The 17,483-nt window shown below is 42.2% G+C and overlaps 1 long non-coding RNA gene across 1 annotated transcript; it reads left to right on the forward strand.

Annotated features, from left to right (window-relative positions):
* Positions 1-12,849: 12,849 nt before the first annotated feature.
* On the forward strand, positions 12,850-16,060 carry LOC143850797 (uncharacterized). The gene is made up of 2 exons (XR_013236057.1): positions 12,850-13,048; positions 14,869-16,060. It is a non-coding gene; the product is annotated as an uncharacterized LOC143850797 (long non-coding RNA).
* The last annotated feature ends 1,423 nt before the right edge of the window (positions 16,061-17,483 follow it).

A 17,483-nucleotide genomic window follows, 5' to 3' on the forward strand; every position in this document is an offset into this window, starting at 1 on the left:
TTTGCTTACGTGTTAGCCCCTATTTCGTCTCACCCTGAGAGAAAAAACCTCCACCCGATATTTTAGATATTTTAGATATTTTCTATCTCTCTTTCTCTCTCGATATTTTCGTTTTACCATATAATACACATAGGTTTTACAAATGCTAATTTCACGCTATATCTTTTTTCTCTAACGCTCAAAATAGATCGTGTTAATCCCTAATTTATTTTCATACATATAGTGCGTGTTTGGCTTACCGTTGAAAACACCGTTTGGCGTTTGAAACACCGTTTTGGGGCCACATGTCTGTTTGTGAGTGTTTGGGTGCGCAACCACCGTTTGAAACACCGTTTTGAACCCTCAAAACGACGTTTTGCAAATGGAGGGGGGGAGGTCCGTTTGCAAAACGCCGTTTCGAACGGAGTTTTAACGGTGTTTTTGGGCTGTGGGTTTTTACGTGTTTGCCCTCACCAAAACCCATTTTCCCAGAATCACGAAAGAAAATAAAAGGCGTGAAATCTCAATACGATTTTTAGCTTCTATGCGTAATTAGGTTTTCCTCTCACAAACTTACCTCTCTCGTCTCCTTGCCTCTTCTCTTCATCTGTGCAAATCAAAACCAGTATCACTTTTCCAGATCTGCAAATCATCACCAAAAGAGACAAGGTATGCACCTCTCTCTCTCTCTCTCTCTCTCTCTCTCTCTCTCTCTCTCTCTCTCTCTCTCTCTCTCTCTCTCTCTCTCTCTCTCCCCGTCTCTTTTTTTTCATGAATATGGAGATGGAAACATCTCTCTCTCTCTCTCTCTCTCTCTCTCTCTCCGTCTCTGTTTTTTTTATGAATATGGAGATGGGTCTCTCTCTCCCAGTCTCTGTTTTATTTTTTATGAATTTGGAGAATATACATATGCATTCATGGCCTATACGTGCCAGTGCTCTCTCCTATATAATATAATAATTTCAAGGATTCAACGGATTTTATTGCCATGTACACTGCAGATGGCTATCCCAAGTACTGCAAAGGGATGGATATATCACTTCCCATTTCGATTGTTGCTGAACCTGTTCTTGGGCACAACCTATTTAAGCTATGCCCATCATATGGATGGTTTGGATCATCATATAGTTTGGTCTGTACAGTATTTTTTGAAAAATAAGGGGCGATAAGGGCTTACACCGTATAAAATCTCTATTTTCTTTCTTTGTTGATTATTATTGATATGGTGAGTCACATGATTGATGCTATTGTACTACTGAAGTCTTTAGCTTTATTGACTTGACTTACAATAAAATAGTAAAAAGATATCCTTCATTAAATCTTGGGAAAAGTACAAAAGATCTAACTTGTGAATCATTGCAACCAAAAAATATGAATCATTACTTCTGATAAAATAGAATTGTCAGCATGACGAATGCTCTTCTTGTGATCAACATTAAAATGTTTGTGTGGTAGTGGTTTTTTTATGAATTTCTTTTTTATGAATCAATACCATCTTCTTTGAAATTCCCGGTCTTAGATGAAAAGGAAAAGGAATCCCACATTGATTCTTCTTGTGCAAGTGATTATTGTAATCATATGATTGTTGGGTGAACTTCAACTCAATGTTTGAGAAGTAGGCAACAACAAAGGAAACCTCAAATATTAAAAGAAACACCTGAAAACCCATATTTATTACTTTAATGTGAACTTACCAATGTATAGAATCCAAAAGCATCTTGCAATGAGTTACACAAACCATGCCTATATTTTTGTTTCTTTTCAAAACCTGCTCTTTAGTTTTATAATTTTTATTTGGTTGAATTGAAATAAGTTGTTTTTGAAGATGGTTCTTGGATCATTTTGTTGCCCACATCATTTGAATTAGATTCTGGGATCATTTGGTTGCCTACATTATTTTATCGCAACAAAACCAATTTCCAAAACAGATTATTGAGCTCAAAATTTAACTAAATTTGAGTCCAATAATTGGTTCCCAAAATCCAAAACAAACAGGGTCTTATTTGCATGAAATAAAGATTGTTCAACAAAGTGTTCATTTTCTCAGTAAACAAACAGGGTCTTATTTGAGGGTCATTTTCTGAGGAATCCACGATTGAGTTTCTCTTTGCAAATTTCTGATGTTACCATTGCATGATTTACCATTGCAATTAATTCTTCTTTCCAATTCCATTCTTATTCTCTCCAACCTTTCATTTCTCCACCACTCGACAGTGCCTCTTCTATTCAATATTTATGGACTTGCAGAAATCTGGGGGTCCTCACAAAATCATGGGGTTGGAGAGAATAGAATTTTCTCCACCACTCGACAGTTTTCTTATTTGGGGGTTGATGGCGTCTGAATCCGGGTCTGCGATCGCGCGGTCGGTAGAGGGCCTCCGCGGGGTCTGCAATCACAAACAAAGGAGGTCAGGGGGTCCGGGGTGGGTCCCGGACGACCACTTCGACACCCAAGTCAAATCCTTCGACCAAACAATATAAAGGACAATAAGAAGGGGAGAGGGTTTTGGCCAAGTTTACCAGGACCAATGCGTAGATTCTTTTCTTGGCGTGTGGGTGGATGGGTCGGAGGGACTAACGGGGAGAGTGGGATTAAATTCCCAGTCTCCTCTGTCGTTGTCTTGCCTCTTTTTTTTCGGTTGTCTCTGTGGGAAGTAAGAAAAAAGATCGGTCCCTTCTTCTTTCTTTTGCCTCCCTTTTAAAGGGTGGCGCGCAGGCCTCCTCATCATTATGGAGAGAAAATCCTCCTTTGCGGGATTGGGCCGTCCCTCTGTCTGGACGGCACGCGTGGTTTAGTAGGATAACCCCTTCCGTAATTTGTGATGATGGGTTTTGGAAGACGAGAAGGTGACACGTGTCGTGATTGCGCTGCCTTGCCGTTTCCCTACGCCTTTCTTCATGATGGCGGGACTCTGCTAGTGCATGGATGACACGTGGCGAGATTTGGGAGTGGCGCCGTATTTATGCCTCATCGTAACACCCCCTTACTCCTTTGGTCCATTTTAATGGGCCAAGGGAGTAATGTAAAGTAGCGCTATGGCGGGGATATTTATGGGTCGGCTTGCCTCGAGATGCAAGGTTTTCTTCCTCGAGTTTAAAAAGGGGGATCACCCCGACACCCTGTCATCGCCTCCTCTCCTTTATTTTTATTGACATGTCTGGTTCCCCTTCGGGAGTTAGGGGTAAGGCTCCTCTTTCCCCGGAGTCATCGAGTGACCCCGACCTGTCTTCTGATTCGGGGGGGACCCTCGCGGCCCGCTTGGAAAGGGCTAGGACGGATTTGGGTCCTCCCCCGGGTTTTCCCCCCCTTCGTCTCTCCTCCTTGCCTAGAAGGGATAAGTCGTCTCGCTTCCGCGTTGCCAGGGAGTGGTCTTTCTTCTCCAAGGTTTATCGGTAGGGGATGGAATTATGCGACATGGTTTTGAAAATGGACGAGGAGATCGAGGACCTGAAGCGGAGAAACGTGGATCTGCAAAGGAGGGTCCACGCCCTTAATGAACAGCTGCTGGAGTATGAGGTGGACCCCTTGCTGAAAAGCTCTTGGGAGGAGGAGGGGGATTCTCTGGAGGAGGAGTCTTTTTCTAGCCGCTCGGGTGTTTAGCTTCTGCGGGACCAGGCTTCCCTTGCTTCTACGTCTTTCTCTTTCTTTCTTTTTTGGTACCGGGCCTGCGAGCCCAATTTTTAGTTCTCTCCTCTTTTGTAGGCCTGTGGGCCAGAAGGATGTGACTATGAATGGATGGCTTCTTTATGAATTTGTGATGCGTTTCTTATGTTGCTTCTCCTGTCTTGTTTGGTTGCTTTTCCACTGTGTTTGGCGTGAACTGCCCTTGTTGCGGGGAATTGTGGTGTTGTTGTTTTTTTGTTCGAACTCGTGCGGGGTTCTGAGCCTTATCTGGCGCGCTTGGCTTTTTCGTCTGGTGTGCCGAGCGCTCGCGCCGGGGCTCCGGGCCCGGGCGCGTGTTTCTCCTTTAGTAGAATTGGGGTCGGACCTCTTTGCTTAGTTTCCTACCTCCGGACCCTTCCTACTCATCAGGCGGGGAGGAGCCCACGGTGATTAGTAACGATGAGGATCGGACGGGAAGTGGACACGTGTCGTAATCACGCGGACTTGCCGCTTCCCAACGCCCTTCATTATGGCGATTGGGCTTTGCTGGTGCATGAACGACACGCGGCGAGATGTGAGAGCGGCGCCGTTTTTATGTCCCATCATATGACCCATCGTACCTTTAGTCCATTGAATGGACTAAGGTAGTAAGTCTATTTGTCTGGTTTAAAGAGTATCGCGACGAAGGCATTCATGAGAGCCTTGGAATGCGAGAAGGCGTGCTGCCTCGTCCGGCGGTTCCTTCCCGAGGAACCGTAGTGCCATCATGCCGTGCTGATCGGCCATCGAAAAAAAAGTGGACATGCGTTGAGCAAGTCGCTTCGTTTTCTCACCCATGGGTTTGCCATTTGGTTTTATAAACGATGATTCTTTTTTGCTTTTTACGCAGACCGTTTTTTTGCTCCTTTCTCCTTCTTTGCTTCCTTTCTGCCTTCCTTTGGGCTTGTCAGGGATGTCGCTGTCCTTCGAGGGTCTCTTGATTAGTGATGAACGGAGTGCTGCCGCCAAGGGAGGTTCTCCTAGCAGTCCTGAGGCAAAACCTGATGGGTTGGGGCCTCGACAACCGATTCCTGAGGGGAGCCTGCCTCAAAGGGATCCCCCACGCTCTCATCCTCCTCCCCCCTATGAGAGGGAGTCCCATGAAGCTTTCGTTCACCGCAACCGCTCGTTCTTTTCCTATGTTTATCGTAGGGAAATGGAGGTTTTTAGTCGGATGATCGACATGGATCGAGAGATCGCGGCCTTGCGTGCGGAGAACGATTTGCTGAGGAACAGGGTGAGGTGGTTAAATGGCCATATGGCGGCGGGCCCGGCAGATCCGGACTGGGGGAGCTCTTCGGAGGGGGAGCGTACTGATTGGGAGCTTTCTGATGCGGAGGACTCCTTCAGTGGCCAGTTGCTTTAGGTTGGAGGGGACGGAATGTGGGGGACTTTTGGAGGGGTTCCTTCCCCTTTTTCCTTTTTTTGTTTTTGAGGCCTTCGGGACCCGGGCCTGCGCGCCCTATCTTCTTTGTCTACACTTTCCTTCCCCTTTTTGTAGGCCTGTGGGCCAGGGGAAGAATGGTTATGAATGGCTTCTTTTTGCACTTTGACTTGTATTTCATGCCCCCCCCTTCTTTTTTTTTTGTATCTGCGCCGTGGCTGAGCCATTTGGGTTTTTCCATCGGGTGGAATTGTATGTCGGGCCCTTGTGACGGGTCCCGAGCCTTTTCCAATTAGGTTTTTCCATCTGGTGGACATGCGTGCCGGGCCCTTGTGACGGGTCCCGAGCCTTTTCCAATGCATTTAGGTTTTTCCATCTGGTGGACATGCGTGCCGGGCCCTTGTGGTGGGTCCCACCTTTGGGCTCTTCCCTTTATTTAGGTTTCTCCATCTGGTGGATATGTATGACGGGCCCTTGTGGTGGGTCCCACCTTTGGTCTCTTCCCTTTCATTGGGCGGGAAGGACATGGGGACGCTTGCTGGGGAAGCCATCTTGCGGTGGGGGTAGTAACGTCTTTTCAGCCAGGGGGTAGTAACGTCTTTTCATCACACGGCATTCAAGGCATTCAAAGTCCGTTTTCACACGGCATTCAAAGTCCGTTTTCACACGGCATTCAAGGTATTCAAGTCCGTTTTCACACGGCATTCAAAGTCATTTCAAGTCCATTTTCACATGGCATTCAAGTCCGTTTTCACACGGCATTCCAAGTCCATTTTCACATGGCATTCAAAGTCCGTTTTCACACGGCATTCAAGGTATTCAAGTCCATTCTCACATGGCATTCCAAGTCCATTTTCACATGGCATTCTAAGTCCGATTTCACACGGCATTCAAGGTATTCAAGTCCGTTTTCACGCGGCATTCAAGTATTTCAAGTCCGTTTTCACACGGCATCCAAATCATTCGAAGTCCGTTTCCACACGGCATTCAAGACCGTTTTCACACGACATCCAGATTCATTTTCTCTTCAAATTTCAAGATCATTTACAATCAAATCTATCCTTTAATGTTTTGCAAGAGAGGCTATCTCGTCAATATGTACTGAGTTAAGAGTTGGAGAGAAGCTATCTCACCAGCGTTTGCAGAGTCAGAGTCCGGCGAAAGGCTATTTCACCGTGTTATCTTTGTAAATATCATTTTCAAAAACAAAAATCAAAATTTGATTTGCTTTCTTTTTTCGGGTCGGCCAAAATGTGCTGTCTATTCAACTTTGACATTCGCGCGACAAGCGCTCTGCCAAAGAGGGGCATCTGTAGACACCCCATTTTGACCATACCCTGAGCCATCCAATTTTGTGCAAAAACCCCATCAAATCTTTGAGCTAGGGTCCCAAATTCCACCCTTAGCTAGGTTAGGGTCCCAGCAAGGTCCCTGCAAAATCTCGTCAAAATCCGAGTTCGTTTGCCTAGCGAATGAGTCGAGCAAAGTCGTAGGTCAAGTTCAAAAGAGGGGGTGTGTTTATCCTGAGAGGGGGGCGATTTTATTCTAGAATGGTGTATTTTTTTAGCCGAATGGGACGCGCAAAATCGCGCGCTCATCAAGTGGAGTGCCGATATCATCACCAAAATCCCTTATAAAAAAAAGGGAAAGATCTGTGCGGGAGCCGGATCCGCCGATTCTCATCTCCGGCAACCCTCTAACTCCGGCGGACCTCCGTCAAAGCTCCGGCTCGTTTCTCCTTCTTAGAGATCGGATTTACACAAAACTATAGAGAGCTCATTTTCCAGATCTGAGAAAAGAGAGAGAGAGAGAGAGAAGGAAAAATCCGTTCAAAGCCCTAGCCCTTGTTCATCTTCTCCGGTAAGATCTTGCCGGAATCCGGCCGTCTGCCAGAGATTCGACCTCCGGAATTCCATCCCCTCACCTTCTTCACACTTCATCGGGCCTTAGAAGGTTTCTATCATCATCAGATCTGAAACCCTACCCCATTTCTAATTCCGATCATCTTCTCCGGCAAGTTTTGCTAGATTCTGATAAACTCCGTTTGTTTTATGTCTTCAAGCTGCTGTGCTTATCCTTCTATGCAAAATCTCATCTTCCCCGGTCGAAATTTTTGCTCTGGCCGAGCACTTGATCGTCCAATCATCTAATTTTCCTATTTTGTGGACCTCAAACCAGTTTTCTTTCTTTTAACTTTTCTAAAAACTAGTTCAAAGCTTTCTGAGACCCTAGAACCTTCATTTTCTTAGTTAAAACCCTAGATCCATAGCATTCCTACTCTAGAAACCCTAACCTAAATCCATCTTTCATTCAAGCTTAGAGTTGATAGATCTATCATTTTAATTTTCTTCTTCTTTGATTTTTACTTTAGAATTTATACAAATTAGAGAGGGAATTGAAATCTGGAAGAAGAAGAAGATATATGAGATTTATTTGGCTATAAGGCACAGATCGTTGGGTTCCTTCAAGCTATTAGTGGAATTTGGCCTCGCCTGAATTCTCTTCCTCCCATTCTCATAAAAATTCAGGTAATAATCTTCTCTGTTAATTCATGTATGTGAATGTGATGTTTGTGTTTGCAATTTTCTTTTTACCATTTGGCCATTTGGGGTTTCTTCGAACTATCAGTGCCCTAATTGCAGAGACTAAAAGTTTAGACACCTTCTTTGGTTCTGGCTTTCACCTGTGTCTAAAAATTTGAGAAGAGCTTTTGTTTTTTTTTTACCATTCTCCTTAGACCTATTGCAGGAATTACCCTACTTCAAATAATTCATTTGATATGATTAAAAATACTTAAAGGTTAGGAAATGATATTAATTCAGCCATGCTTTTGAGGTTGCATGTTCCTAACTTAAATCGGCTTAGTCGATGGTAGTTTTTCAATAGCTGTGATTGTAAATTGATTGGGAAATACTCTATGTTTGTGGAGTTTAGTTTATGATTTGTGGCCTGAGATTACTTAGGTAATCCATAGGTTGGACGAAATTGGTTGAGGGGTAAAGGTGTCATCTGGTTCTGATATATCTGTGATTAACTCAAAACAATCCAGTTGTCATACCTGAAAGGCAACTTGTTTGTAAACTATTCATGTTTTGACTGCCTTTTAAAATACTCTTTTGATTAGTATTTCATTTTGTAATTTAGGACTATTTGCATATTAAGTTTAATTTTGAGGTTTACATTGCTGGTTGAAATAATGAGGTATTTTGTGATTGCTTATAATTGTTGTTGATTGATACAAATGTTTGATTCATTATCCCCCTGTATAGTTCAACTAAGAGGATTTAAGAATTTGGTACTTTATCTAATCTCTAAAATTCTAAATATGGATTAGTGAGAGATTTGTTCTTCCTTCTTGATTTTTTTTAATAGGAAGAAGGAGATCAGATGACTACTCTATTCGATATTATCGACATGAGTACTGTCTGATCTCAAGGCGGGATTAGAAATATTATCATGTGTATTTGATATCAGATGATTACTTTGGCATCATCTGATTTCATTGGAGTCCCCGTATTGGGGTTTGTGGTTGGTTTTGAAGTATTTGATATTGTTTTTACTTTATTAGGCTATCCAGCGGCTGGTCTGGACTAATTAATGTTGTTTATCATTTTATAATTGCTATAGATCGTGTATTGTTTTATTGAAAATTTTTCTTTGTTTAGTACATGATTTATTTTTATAAGAATAGAATGGAATTTGTGATTATCTGGTAGACTTTTCTTCTCTCTTTGATAGACTAACACAGTCTTTTAGATTTTTGTTAAATTTTGTAGATACTAGAATTCCCTCTCGTTGCAAGGGCGATGAAGGCGCTAGCCTAAGCCCATCCTTAGGGGACTCGCTTAGTCCAAATAGCACTCATCTCATTTATTTAAAGACTTGTCCAAGTCTTTATGGTGTGTATCCCCTAGAAATTAGAAATCCATTCATTGCAAGGGCAATGAAAGAGTTCTCTAGAGCCCTCTCAGGGAGACAGGCTATGTCTCAGACAGAGAAAGTTGTATCCTTTAGAGACAAGCTTTGTCTCGTTAGTGAGTCCATCCTTAGGAGACATGCCGTCTCTCGTCAGCACCTCTCTTGGAGCTTATCTTTTTGTTTAGGAGTCTCACACAATCTCATTTTTCTTTCTAAACCTCATCTTTGTGCGTCTCTTGGTTTTTGGAAGAACACCTTGCTCGGCTTGGCATCATACCCCTTACCTTATGGGTATTGGGTTGCACATTTGTTGCACCCTAGGGCTAGGTAGCTGTCCGGCCCGGCTGGGTGTTTTACCTAAACCAAATATGTACAATGTCTCTTTTTCCTTGTTCGCATTTTTTCTCTATCCTACCTATATCTCTAAGAGACTTGCCCAGTCTCATTCTATTAGCATCCTCCTCTTTGTGCATCATTTGGTTTTGGGAGAACATCCTACTCGGCTTGGCATCATACCCCTTACCCTTATGGGTATTGGGTTGCACATTTGTTGCACCCTAGGGCTAGGTAGCTGTCCGGCCCGGCTGGGTGTTTTACCTTTGCTAAATATGCGCAATGTCTTTTTTTTCCTTATTACTTGTTGAGCTTTATCTTAGTTTGACAGTCCACTAGCATAGGAATCCGTCCTTAGTCTAGAGAGTCAGTCCTCTTGTTCAGGAATCAAATTCTATCATCATAGGGGTTAGGATTTTATCCAACCTCTCATCGTATCATGTTTTTTCTATCCGCTCTTGCAAGGTATAGGATGCTGTCCAACCCTTGCAGAGCTGTGTTTCTGTTCTTTTCCCCCGCAAAGCATAGGATGCTGTCCAACCTTTGCGGGATATCAGGAGTCTGTCCTCCCCTTATGATGATAGGATTTGTCCCCCTTGAGTCAAAAATACTTAAAAACAACAAAAACATCTGAAAAACCAAAAATCTCAAAAATCTTGAGTCATTAGGAGTAGTTAGGAAATCTGTTCCGAACTACGTTGGCTTGATCCCTTTCAACAGGGTACGTAGTGCAGCTTGGGATCCACATCCCAAGTCCAGCCAAACCTTTAAAAATAAGCATTTTAAATCTTTCAAAATTACAAAAATCTTTCAAAATATTGTTTTTTCGAAAGGATCTTCCTCTAGAGTTAGGAGGTTGTCCTAGTTAGAGAGTTTTTGAGTCGGGAGTTGCTCCCTCGTTCATTTGTTTGTTTGTTGTGTGTTTTATTTGTTTGTGTTAGAGTTAGGAGTGAGTCCTAGCTAGGAGTTTTACGCCTCCGTCCGGTCAGTTGGCGATCCACATCGCCAATTGATGACTAGGTCTAAGATGCGATAGATCCTACCGTTTTCCTTAGGATATACAGCTTAGTTACACATAGATTATAGGAACCACCTGCATTAGCTTAGAGCTAACCTGCATTTAGTTAGGGCATATAGGGTGTCCTAAAATCTACAATCCATTAGAATTTAAATAATCACACAAGAAGCTTTAAGAACTAGTCTGGTCTTTTAGATCGAGTCTAGGATAGAGGTCTAGATGTCTTAGGCATCATAACTTAGAATAGGTGCGAAGAACTACGTTGCCTTGATTCTCGTGGAGGCGGGGATACGTAGGCTTCTTTGGATGAACATCAGATCATCTAAAGACTCGGGCCTAGGTATAGATTAGAGTTTTAGGGTTGTATGGTATCGAGTCATTTTCTATGTTTTGCAGTGTTTTCTTACTTTATTGCGCATACCTTATACTTTTTTGGTGTGTCATGCATGTGCTTGTTCATCAGAACTTAGACACCCATTAGGCATGTCACTTATAACCTAGCTATGCTTAGGTGACACATGTTTCTTTTATTTTATCTTGTGTGCCTTTGATTTCATCTCCGAGACATGCATGATTAGATAGACGTCTTCTTGGAGATATTCATTCCCATTCCATATGATTTTCGCCCAAAACTCTTCAAAATTATGAAGTAAATGGCATAAGAGACCAGGTGTTTGCACTTGGGCGGATGAGGTGCTCTTTAGACCTTCCGAATTCGTAACCAGGCACGAACCTTATTTTATATCTCTGGTTATCCGTTGCAACAGAGCATAGTATGAGATCCAGGGCCCATTTGCCTTTTTCCTTGGATGGCGACTCTTCTTTGTTTAAGGTACGCCTCGAATCTGGGCTAGTCCCCGAATCGAGAGGTATCTCACCTTTGTATCGCCACTCATGCTGTGAGGGGCATTATTCTTTCGAGAGTTCCTTGGTAGAGCTCTCCATTCACGTGGATGATCCAGTGAGACTGACTCGCGTGGGGGCACGTCCCTCACCGCTCCCTCACTCGGATCGGGGTCCACAAGGACGCAATGGAGTCGGGCTCCAGCCTCATACACCAATCGTTGGCTGTCTTTCTTAATAGGGATGCAAAGGCTCTGCACATGAATCCGTCCGACGCGCCTCGGAGCGTCATTACTCTTTTGAAAGTTTGGAGGAGCTTGAGAGGGTCTGTGCTCCCGTCGTATAGACCAAAACGGGAGAGGTCTATTCCTGCTTCCACCGGGGCCTTTAAGACCTCAGAGGTGAATGGAGATGTTGTTTCTTTTCCCCATTCGTCGAGGATGCCGTGGGCATAAGGTTTTTTCATTTCCAGTCTTACTTCTCGGATTTGCCTTTGTAGGTCCGCTATCGGGTCTGGCCCGACGGGTTGTGCTGAGGTTGCCACCTCCTCTGTCCGGGCTGGGGACGGTTCCTGATGGCGAGCAGGCTGGGAGGGGGGAGAGCGACTTAATGTAGCTTGCTTTCAGTCGGTTCGCTGGTGCCCCTTGGCTGCGGGAGGCAAGGAACTGTTGGTCGATGGGGAGGGCGTTCGGCGGGCCGGTGCTCGCCTTCGCCGGGGATGACGCTCTCCCGGTAGTTCCCCGTCACCTTCATCGTAGGCTTCTGTCTGGTCGTGTGTTGCAAGGGGCCTCCCCGGGGCCGAGGGTTCCGGCGGGGGCAAGCGTTGGAGTAGCTCTTGGCGGTGTTCGTTGAACATTTCCATGGTGGGGACCATTTGTGGTGTGCTGGAGGAGGGCTGGCGTCGGCCCGAGAGTGGTGAGTTTGGCTCCCGGGAGCTTGCAGTGTGGGTTTGTGCGTGTTGGGCTTGGCTCCTGGTCATCACCCCTATTTCTTGCTGTTGGGTGTGGTTTCTCATCGCCATAGGGCGTTCAGTACTCGACGAGTCCCACGGATGGGGCCAATATGATGGCGTCTGAATCCGGGTCTGCGATCGCGCGGTCGGTAGAGGGCCTTCGCGGGGTCTGCAATCACAAACAAAGGGGGTCAGGGGTGGGTCCCAGACGACCACTTCGACACCCAAGTCAGATCCTTCGACCAAACAATATAAAGGACAGTAAGAAGGGGAGAGGGTTTTGGCCAGGTTTACCAAGACCAAGGCGTAGATTCTTTTCTGGGCGTGTGGGTGGATGGTTCGGAGGAACTAACAGGGAGAGTGGGATTAAATTCCCAGTCTCCTTTGTCGTTTTCTTGCCTCTTTTTTTTCGGTTGTCTCTGTGGGAAGTAAGAAAAAAGATCGATCCCTTCTTCTTCCTTTTGCCTCCCTTTTAAAGGGTGGCACGCGGGCCTCCTCATCATTATGGAGAGAAAATTCTCCTTTGTGGGATTGGGCCGTCCCTCTGTCTGGACGGCGCGCGTGGTTTAGTAGGATAACCCCTTCCGTAATTTGTGATGATGGGTTTTGGAAGACGAGAAGGTGACACGTGTTGTGATTGCGCTGCCTTGCCGTTTCCCTACGCCTTTCTTCATGATGGCGGGACTCTGCTAGTGCATGGATGACACATGACGAGATTTGGGAGTGGCGCCGTATTTATGCCTCATCAGGGTCATTTGTAAATCATGGGGTCTTCACAAAATTAATAGCGAATTTACATCCCTCTCTCATTAAATTAAGCAATTAATTCTCCTTTCCAATTCCATTCTTATTCTCTCCAACCTTTCGTTTGTCTACCACTCGACAGTGCCTCTTCTATTCAATATTTATGGACTTGGAGAAATCTCTTTTACAACATTCCTCAAGCTCCTCTTCATCCCATTTTTTTCCCACCACAAGGTAAAATAAAAATTATCTTCTTTTCTTTCCTCTTCTGCTCTAAGTTTTTATTTTTTTAGCCCTTTTTGCGATTTGGCTGATCTGAATTGTTATTGATGTGAATTGTTAGAGGCCCTTTCTATTTACTTGCAGAAATCTCTTTTACGACAACATCAAAATCTTCAAGCTCCTCTAAAACCCACTTTTTTTTCCACGACGACCAGCTAAAAAAATTACTTCTTTCTTTCTTTTGGCCCTTCCTGCAAATCGGATTGTTCTGAATTGTTATTGGTTTGTTCTAAAGTTCTGAATTTTTTTTGGCCTTTCTATTTTGATGATATTACAGTTTTTGTCATTTTCTTTACATAGGATATTCAAGAGCGCTAGATTAAACTGCTAGATCAGGCATACCCGGCAGGCCTCCATTTATAAGGATGAAGGAAAGAGGGCCATTGGTCTAATTTAGGTTGGATTTTGAGGAGGTTGTTTATTGGAGCCTGATGGGATTTTTATCATATGATTCTGCAATACTGTATAATTTTACAATACAAACTTCGAAACTCAGTGTAATGGTATTTATTTTTCTACTGTAGCCCTTTTTTGGTTTTAAGAATCAACTTTTCTTATCTATAATTTTAGTGCCCATTCTTAGCTGAGTGTAGGTTGAATCCTAAACTTCTTTACTAATACTTATTCTCTCACTCTATGCACATTATTCTCTCACTCTATGGACTTATTTATTTATTTATTTTTGGGCATGATGCGTCTTCTCCATCCATTCATGATCTGCTTCTAATTTTTCTGGTTTTATTCATTTCAGTTCATTTTCTTATTCTTATTTAAGATTCCAAAATCACTGAAATCATGTAACGAGTGTTCTATGTAGGGAGATGAGAATTTAAGTATCCAAAATCACTCGAATCATGGAACAATTTGTGACTTATTTATCTGCTCTTTTTTGTTTCTATTTTTGTTTCTTTTTTGTTCTCTCTGTTTTTTTCATTGAAGAGTCTCATTAAATACTCAAAACCCTTCCTCTTCTTAAGGGACCTACCCACTGCAACGCTCCCTCTCTCTCCCCCCTACAATGCCCTCTATTTCTCTCTCACCCGAGCCTCTTTGAACTGCGGCCATGGATTGAAAACCACCAGCACCGCCTCTGTGATATCATTTCCATGGTTCAGATCTCATCCATTAAGCAAATTTCTTGCTTTTGTACTCCGCTGTTCCGTCTCTATTCCAAATAACTGAGGATGAGATGTGAGAGTTTGTTGTTGTGTGAAAATGGTCTTTGGACTATAGAGTAGTAAGCAATTTTTTCTTTAAATCTCTGGTTTGATTTTGAAACTCTCTAGCCATTATATATTACAAAAATGCTCACTACAAGTGCTTTGTATACGTATAACATCTGCTTAATTTAATATTTCATGTTTTTAGATAACACTTTGGATATCTTTGTTATTATATTTAGCAAATGTGTGCACTAAAAAAGATTTTCTCAGGTCTTCCAAAGCTTCAATAGGTTTTGATACTCTAACTTCGATACATAAGCAGGTTCATGTGCTCCATGATATCGCTGACACAATTAGTTCATTCATAAGAAAAGTTATTGATCAGTTGTTACCCATTCACTTTAGTTGCTGTTTACTTTAGACTATTCTTTACCCATTCACAATTAGTAATGTTGTTTACCATAGTTTCTTTTTTTTCAATGTTGGATTTTTACAGGCAGTGAGGTTGTATTTTGTAATGAATTGTTTTGACATGAAGAGAGGTTATAAGGGTTATAATTGTTGTTGTTATTTAGTTTCGCTTTAAATTGTGTTTCTTGGATATTGCAGTGATGGAAGTTGGGTTGCAGACCAAATACATGTTGATTAAGAAGCATAAAATCCGGACTCAATGGTGGTGGAAATAGCTCAAGACTAGTGAGATAAGCATATCACAGAGTTTGAGTGGGTGTAATATTTTTATTTTTTTTGCTATTCATCAGGGATTTAGAATTAGTTGCCTAAACTGCCAAATTACATTGATTTGTCTGTTTTCATAGAAGCTATTTCTAACATATATTTTGCTTTAAGATTAAAGAGAAATAAAATACTATAATTTATTCCTTTTTTACATCATTGTTTTAATTTGAAACATTTTCCCATATTTTCCTATATAATTCCGAATAGATAACTCTGAAGTTATTTAGGTCTTATGGGGGTATTTTAATTTTAGAATTCATGTATCTGTTACAAATTGTTGTTTTTCTTTCGCAAATAATTACTCATTTCCCAATCCTAAGGATTTAGGTTAAGAAATTTATCTTCTTTTTTATGAAGAATTTTTTTTTTGGACGATGATAAATTTGCACCCCCTGTAGGATAATTTGCACCTCTTTAAATAAGGCTCACTGATTTTCTGAAGTGAAGCAGAGTCACTTCGAGAGCTTGTGGTCCGCCGATTTTGTTTGCTCTGAAAGTCAGAGATTGAGAATGGTTGAAAAAGAGAATATGGCCCAACCGTACAAGAAAAAAGGCAGTCATTTGCATTTCTTTATTTATTTTTTGTTTTCCCATTTAGTCATTTGAATTTGCGGCTTGCAGAGGATCTAGAGGGAATGGAGAAATTGAGATGATCATATCCTTCCAACCGCCGGAGATTTGATGTGGAATTTGGGGCTTGCATCATTCAACAAGAGGTATGAAGAAGCTTTTTAGGGAAACTGGGGATTATTTGGCTTGACTTGCTATTTATTTTTCCTGTAGATCCATCTAACTGAAACAATCGGCTTTGCTTCTAACCAATTCATGCTCGAGGATCATCCCTTGCTGACTTTAGAGAATCAGAGGTCACAAATAACCGTGCTCCTATTTCATTCTCCAACTATGGTGATTTGCCTTGCAATTGTGTTCTTTTTTTTATTTGTTTTTCAGGTTATGAAATTGGTTACCGTTGCATAACTTTTAGATCTTATACCTTCGTTTAATTTGGATTACTATTGTGACTGATCACTCTTGGTTTATAATTTATGGTCTTTTAGGTAAACATTCTGAGAGAAGAGGCAATCAAAGTATACTATGTTTTATGTCATTTAATTCTTAAGTTTTTTTTTGGTAACTGAAGTTTTTCTTTACTTTTGACTTAAAAACCTGATATTTTATATTGTGGTTTGGTCCTTCTGATTTGAGACTTTGGTTATTGGTTTGTTGTGCAATTCGAGTCGCAGGTATAGTTTATATGAGTGCTTCATTAACTTTTCAATATGCTTCCCACATATTTTTATGAATCATTTTTTGTTTTGGCCGCCCGTACAACGCACGGGTATTCTTTCCACATATTTTTATGAATCATTTTTTGTTTTGGCGTCCGTACAACGCACAGGTCTGCAACTAGTATATATATATATATATGAGAGAGAGAGAGAGAGAGAGAGAGAGAGAGAGAGAGAGAGAGAGAGAGAGAGAGAGAGAGAGATTTTATCGGGTGTCCGTATTGGGTTTGGGTTTCTTGTTTGCTACGTAAGTAGAAGTTGGACTCTCTCTTTGATTTAGGTTTCTTAGTAGTACGAAGATAGAGAAAGAAAGAATGAGAGTTAGGCTTCCTAGCTAGTCTAGGGCAATGTTAGGGGTTCAAGGTATTTTCTAAATTCACTAGGAGAGAGAGAGGGAGAGAGAGAGACCTGTCGGATTTCTCCACAGTTTACGCTTAGCTGCATGTAATCAAGGTGCTGGCCTTTGATAATTGATCTAACCATATCCAAGTTCACCAAATGGGTAGAAGCCGCTTCCTTTGCCATTCGGACTGCATCAGTAACCGTCATATTCATCCGACTGGAGTTGATGCGAACTTGAGGGCATGTTTTTCTCAAGAAGGGGAGTTGGATGAAGAGCATCCCCCGGTGCATTGACTCGATATGTGGATTATATTAGCTTATGGGCTGTGCTAGTGTTTTTTTTCTTCTTTACTTGTAGTCCTTATTTGTAATTTTTCATTTTAGTGATGACCTTTTAGTCATTTTACTAAAGGGTAGTTATGTTACTTAGTTGATGGGTGTAAGGGCTGCCTATATAAAGATCATTTCTCCTCTTTTTTTGGAGGGAGGGAGGGGGGGATGGGGACATGTATTTTTGAAATCGGAAGTGATTCCTTACTTAGAGAGAGAGAGAGAGAGAGAGAGAGAGAGAGAGAGAGAGAGAGAGAGAGAGAGAGAGAGAGAGAGAGAGAGAGAGAGAGAGAGAGAGATTAGCTCTTCTCATGCATCCCATCTATTTTCTTGTGATAATGGATTGGCAAGTTAGTGAATCTAGCTTTTTGTCCATCTCTCTCAATGTGAAGACCAGTCTCCACTATGGCTTTTTGTAGGGTTGATTTAACTTTAATTTGAAAACCTTTTGAAATTGACCCAAAATCCTAAACTTTTTAGAAGAATCTTAGAAAATTAAGTCAAATTCCTTATCAGACCTGGATC

This window comes from Tasmannia lanceolata, unplaced genomic scaffold (assembly GCF_043159265.1).
Source record: "Tasmannia lanceolata isolate RefF3 unplaced genomic scaffold, GAP_Taslan_0.1 ptg000018l, whole genome shotgun sequence".
Lineage (NCBI taxonomy): Eukaryota > Viridiplantae > Streptophyta > Magnoliopsida > Canellales > Winteraceae > Tasmannia > Tasmannia lanceolata.